Consider the following 6,992-nt stretch of genomic DNA (forward strand, 5'->3'; position numbering starts at 1 on the left):
AATAAAAACGGCCGATGTCAATATTTGGGAATAACAGACGAGAAGGATAATAGACAAAAGACAGCATATGCCGTTGCGTACTCAAACAGGGGCTCCGAATTAATGCACACGGTCCAGCTGCTCCCGAAGGGTAAACCCCCGCACATTAGTTACCGCAGGTAATGCCAAACTATAGTAAAATCAATGTGCTCGGAGCTGCTATAAAGAGGGACAACACTTCACAGGGCGAATGAATGAGTGTGACGGCTCTCTCTCTCTCTCTCTCTCTCTCTCTCTCTCTCTCTCTCTCTCTCACTCTCTCTCACTCTCTCTCTGATTTGATTGAAATTATTTGAATCATTTTTGTGCATCCTATCTTCCAAACGTAAAGTCTAATTTTTATATCGTATATGTCTGTTAAACAAGTGGGAAAAAAGCACACTAATACATTTAAGCAGGGGTCAACTATCTAATAAACATACATTTTACACTTCAGAAAGTTGGAAGGTGTTCTCATGACAAAGATATTTTTTTATGAATGACTGGTTCATATTTGTATTCATTTTATACGATTTATAATTGAAAGTATTTGTAGGCCAAAACAATGAATGATTCAAAGTGTGTGACAATAAATTAATATTTAATTTTGTTAACAAAACTTCAGCTGAGTAGTTAAAGGGACAGTTCATCCAAAAATGAAAATTCTCTTATGAATCACTCACCCTCAAGTTGTTCCAAACCTTTATACATTTCTTTGTTTGGTTAAACACACAGAAAGATATTTTTGTAAGAATGTTAGCAACTCAGATTTCTGGGGCACCATTGACCACCATAGTAGAAAGAATTATTCTATTTTTTTCTTTGAACACAAAATCAAATATATTAAGAATTTAGGAAAACAAACCGTTCTGGGACACTTTTGACTACTATTTTAATGGCAGTCGTGCCCCAGAAATCTCAGTTGCTAACATTCTTCCAAATATCTTGCTTATATCTTTCTTTGTGTTCAACAGAACTATGAAATATATAAAGGTGAAACAACTTTAGGTTGAGTAATTCATGACAGGGTTTTCAAGACTTGTCATGTGCCTATATTGTAAATAAATGGGGTTTTCTTGTGTTCAATCATATACACTCACAATTTGTGAAAGCTAGCCCCAGTCTTACTTATACTACAAAATGTACGTTTGTGTGTCACAAACAGAAGCAATTACGATCAACAGCAATGATCCAATTTCATCTGAATTGCCTTAATGGATATTTCTACAGTCAATGAATATAACTGATACAGATATATTTATTTTATGTTTGCATACTCCAATTTACTCACTTTATTGTCTTTGCTGTGCCACTTGCAAAATTACTCTAATTTCACATTTACATGCTTAAATTGCTTAACATTATACAAAACCAATGTCATCATTACGTTTATGTTAGCCTATGTTTTGCCTATAAACGTTATTGTTTTGCCTTCGTAGACTACCCCAAAATTACATGATTCACATAGACAACAGTTCAATGTTTTCAATTAAATCGAATATAACACTACCTATACTGACAGGAAAGTAAAAGTCAAGAATTAGCAGTCGTAGCTCTTCATGAAAAATGGGATTCTGGAAATAGCAGTGGATGAAATTGTCTCAGAGTTTCTCAGACGCACCGAACGTACTTGTACAAAATGGCATGTTAAGAACAGAGAACTGCATCTGACATCCTGCTATTTACAGACTCTCTCACTCCACAGCGGTCATTTCCTCGCACCCATTTGGACAGAATGAGTCCTGAACCCTTCAACCTCATATTAAAGAAATAGTTTAGCCAAGAAAGCAACGTACTGTTTGGCACCATTTACTCACCCTCATATCATTTCAACCACTGCATGTTATTTTATCTCTGTAAAACACACAAAATAAATCATCTTTACACAGATCCATATGATGAAAGTTAATTGTGTGCATGGCCTGTAAAGCCTCATTTCAGAACATAAAAAGGTCCATATGACCAGTGTATTTCATATCTTTGTGGGGAATAGACCAAAATGGTCTATTTGTTTTTACTGGTAATCTAAAAATATTTTTGCATGAAAGACATTTGGGTTTGCAACCACATGAGGGTAAGTAAATAAAGACAGAATTCTATTTTTGGGTGAACTATTACAACCTGAGAAAAACTACCGCAACTTCAGACAAAACCTACCCAGTGAATAAGCTCTTAAAACAGCAGTGAAACACGGTCAGACGTACAATTTTCTTTGATGCATGTCATAAACATACTTCTGGTACCTGTCTGGTCCCAGCATGCCCTTGTACAGGCGGATGCTGCATGTGACTGACATGCTGTCTAGCATAAGTGCATATTCATCATTGGTGTGAGAGGGGAACAAACATGGGGCTAAAGGGGGCAGGAAACCACCCCGCTGTCCATCAACCTGACCTTAACCACCTGCACTAACCCACACCGGAGAGAACACAACACAACCACACAATACTTCATGAGAAGTCTCATACCAGAACACAATCCTGCTAGCTAGACCGCGACCCGCTTAAGTACAGAAAAATCTGTGGCATTGACATTTTTGTGCCATAATATTAAAATTATACCTGTTATACCTACAAATTATACATAAAAAAGGAAGGAAAATATATTTCAGGCTCATTACGAACGTGTGCGAAATGCGTTCGGGCGTCTATAATGACCAGCTTCGGGATGAGCACAATGCCCGACTGAGAAGTGCAGAAATCTGTCATATGAATTTTCCATCTACTCTTCAGCACACTGTAATTTTGGGCCGCGTTCAAAATGGCCTCCTCGTTTTTGCCGCGCGTCCATCCATTACCTCCTTATGATACCCTGAAAACATTTCAATTGGATTGTGATGGCCTGTTTGGACCCTTTGATCTCTCTCCCTTTTAAGACATCCATTGTTCAAGATTCGCCATCCTTTGCTACCAAGACTCTGACCCACGGCGAATCTTCATAATGAGCTTCTTGTCTGATCCATTATGTATTCTTGGATGTGCCCACATCACACATGCCTCTGGTGAATATTTGTGTTTTCCCCATCCTCAAAATGCTCATAAATGCATAAAGAAGCATCCAAATCCTGCAAAACACACTCATCAAAGTCCTCAAGGTATAGGGATTGATTCGCCTTGTATGAATTTAGACGTTGCGCAGTCCAAATGAAAGATTAAAGTCTAGTTGGGAGCAATACAATTTCGAACAAATAATTGATGATGGGTTTCGTCTCCTCCCTTACACAAATGAACAATATGCCTATTTCAGCGAAGTCTGATAATGTGTTTGCGTTCTGCTTTGAAGTTTCACCGCGCGAGTGTGTGTGTGCGTGCGTGCGCGTGCGTGTGTGGGTGTTTACGTACTTTACATGTGATCAAAGCTCCATTGCGGGACTATCTGTGCCAGAACACCTTCAAGGTTCAATTGATAAATAAGTCTGCTTTCAACGTCCAATGAAATCTGGCCCTGCAAGGAGATCCGCATTGAAAAAAGGACCTGTTTCAGTATGTTTTATACGCTGGCTGTATATGCAAATCATCTGGATTTTGGAAAGATTACATGACAACGACCCGAGGCTCTAAATCCATTTCCTTATACTTATCTAAACAAACAAAATCAAAAATCATATCCTGGAACGAACATAAAAACAGTGCTGGTTCTCTCATTATATCATATCTTGAAAGCCATATTATAGCATAATCACTCAAAATATGAGGCGAATGGATTTCAACATTGTGCCTGGGAGTATCGAGAGGGCTCAAAACTATGCAAAGTGCCGGTTGTTATGATCGCCTCAAGAGCAAACTTTCTCAACAACACAAAAAATTCACTCTCTAAAAACAAACACTATACGAAGACAGAATAAAAGAAAAAAGGCTAGAAAAAAAGCAGAACATCAATTGTCTTTCTTGAGAACGACATGCTTTGTAGCTCTTCTGTCATATTTCATGGAGTTGAATGGACAGTAGGATTCCTGGCTTGACCGGCTTTCTGACATCCCCAGAGACGGCGTTCGTTTTCCGGCACCTCTCGGGAGACGGCTGGACTTTATGAATTAGTTACAAGCTTTGTCTTACTGCTTGGCAGACGAAACCCACACCAGATAAAGCTGAGGTGCGGGGAAAACATCAATTTGAAGCGAATTGCCCTGCATCCTGAGAAGTGTCCCTGAATTCCCAAGAAAAAACAAGGGAAAGCAAATGAAAGGAAATTTTGCTCGCATTTGCAAATGAAACGCAGCTGCGTGTCATTTTTGGATCGGATAGATGGAGTGTGTGTACATGGTGTGCGACGGTGAAAGAGTTCCGTCTCCTTTGTGACCATTTGCTTTGACCTAAAACACGACTGGGGGGAAACAGCAGTTTTTACAGTGTGCGGCTGAATGTCGAACTTATATTTAATATATGACATTTCACACAAATCATCCGACCAAAGACATGACCCTGGGGTATTTTTGCAGATTGCTTTCTCAGTACATCAGCAACTGTGGAATTACTCTTCCTCCAGAAAGGCTTTGAGTTGGACTAGGTGATCGCCTCGGATGGCTGTGGCCATCCTGATCTGGAACGGCTCTGTGAAAGTGATATCATGATCGTAGAGCCATGCTAAATTGAAAACATCTTGTTGGCTGGAGGCTGTACAAAATACCCATATATTACATATTGTATAACACTCAATTGGCCGGAAGAACAATTATTCTGTTGTGGCAAATCAGACGGTCTGTTTTTAAGCTTACTTTCTTACGAGCGTTCATTTTTAATAGGGGAAATGTTTTCAGACTGAAGATCGCCTTCTTGGGTTTTTTAATTTGCTATATATTAAGATACGAATGACATCAAAGGGAAAATCTAAATGGAGACGTACTGTGGGGTCCAAAAGCATGAGACCACTAGTGAACATGCTACTGTTTAGCATTTTTTTTTATTAAATGAAATCATTAAAATTTTTGTTATCAGCACTAGTAGTTTGAGCGAAAAGCTGATTGAAAATTAACATGATTTTCGCAATTGTGTATTAAGCGAGTTGGAATTGACTTTGTATATACTGTACATATAGTATATATATATATATATACTAAGGCTGTCGAACGATTAATCATGATTAATAGCATCCAGAATAAAAGTTTGTGTTTTCATAATATATGTTTGTTTACTGTGCATATTAATTTTGTATTTAGAAAAACATATACATGCGTATATTTAAGAAGAATATAAAAATTTATAAATATTTATACACAAATTAAATGATTGGTAAACATAATTAAATACTTATATTAAATATGTATAAGTGTATGTGTGTGTTTATGAATACAAAATTAATATGCACATTTTATGTAAACACAAACATTTATTCTGGTTTCGATTAATCGTGATTAATCGTTTGACAACGCAAGGTTGAGTAAAACATTATAGTAGCCTATAATAAAATGTAAAATGCAAAAGGGTCTGCCAAATGCATAAATGTAAATGTAAAAACGTGATCATTCATGTTATCACACCACAATATTAGAGATAATATTCCAAAAAGTACTTCTACTTTGTAAAAAAAGACCTTTTGTACAAAGATGTTAACATTGATAATGTCACAGATTAGCACAATTTACATAGTGACATGAACAGAGAATGTAGTTATGTTGCAAGAAATATAAAAATACAAATAATAAATAATAAAACATCTTCGTCTTTGTTTTAAAGTTTTACGAAATGTAATTTAAAAAACCCCTCAAAACATATTATTATAAATGTTGTAATAAACTAGATTTGCCATATTTTTGGACGCCACTGTACTTCACCCAAAACTCCCCCAAACATGAGAAATAATCATTCCACATTCTCAAGGTTAGCCTGTCTATCGGGCTTTGGTTTTATTAAATCCACGGGGTCTGTTTCATAGTTCTAGGTTTCTCCTCAGAGACAGAAGCATCCGCATTCGGTTTCTACCCACTTACTCTGATTAAGCAATTATTTTGAGCTAACACTATTAAAACTGAATCAAGAACACAAAAGATGAAAGTATACTGTACATTAGCTGTGTACAGCTAATATACCCCCCTCCGCCACAACAGAATAATTAGCCCCTCTCCCTCAGGGCATACGAAAACCTGTTTTTAATTGGAATCCAGTCGGGACTTTACCGGTATTAAAATACATGAGGCTTCAGCAACAATAAAACACACAGAATGTGATACGTTTACTGAATTTGTTTACCTTAGATCTGCGGCGTCAGAAAGAAAAAAGCGGTAACTGTTGCTAAACTAAGTCACAATTACACACATTGTTTTCCTTGCTTTCTTATTTTGGTCTACAGCTTGAGCGTTTGTATAGATACAAGTGTGACTAAAAGGATCCTATCAAATTCAGGGCAGATGCTTCTCACCAATTTGCAAGGAAGACCTTTGCTAGTCTTAGATGGCCAATTAGCTGCTGTTCTGACAGTCTTTGGGGCTATTAAAAGCATTCTGCCGGACAGGTTTAGAAGCGTATGCGGTCAGAAGAGAGGCCTGACGTGGTTTCGGTCTTTACCTACAAAATGCTGTGGGTGGACCGCACCGCACCCCCCTCCCGGTTTAACCTACGAGATTCCCCGGCCTATGGCGGTTTCCCGTGGGACTCGCCCCCGACCCTGCGGTGGGAGGCCGATGCCGAGGCTGTGGGCAGCTGAGGCCCGGCTGCCTTTGTTTTTCATCCAGCCCTGTCATTTCCCTCTCTCTCCGCCTCAGTCAAGTTCAAGGATATCCTCAATTGGCTGACTGCAGGTCATTCCCTAGGACCTCTGAGCGCGCTGATGCTGCTTCACCCAAAAACCTCCAGTCTGCCATCGGGCTATAAACATTTGGTAAAGGGATTAAGTCACGTGCGCACCTTATAAAAATGAATCCAGAGCAATACATTTGGTTATAGAAGGGGCTTCTGCCGTGTTGCAAATTTCCTCCCCGCCTAAATGGAGAAAAGGTGATTCTTTTACACGTCTTTGCTGAGGGAGGGCAAAAATCCCCC

The sequence above is a fragment of the Triplophysa rosa genome, linkage group LG23 (assembly GCF_024868665.1).
Source record: "Triplophysa rosa linkage group LG23, Trosa_1v2, whole genome shotgun sequence".
Taxonomy (NCBI): Eukaryota; Metazoa; Chordata; class Actinopteri; order Cypriniformes; family Nemacheilidae; genus Triplophysa; species Triplophysa rosa.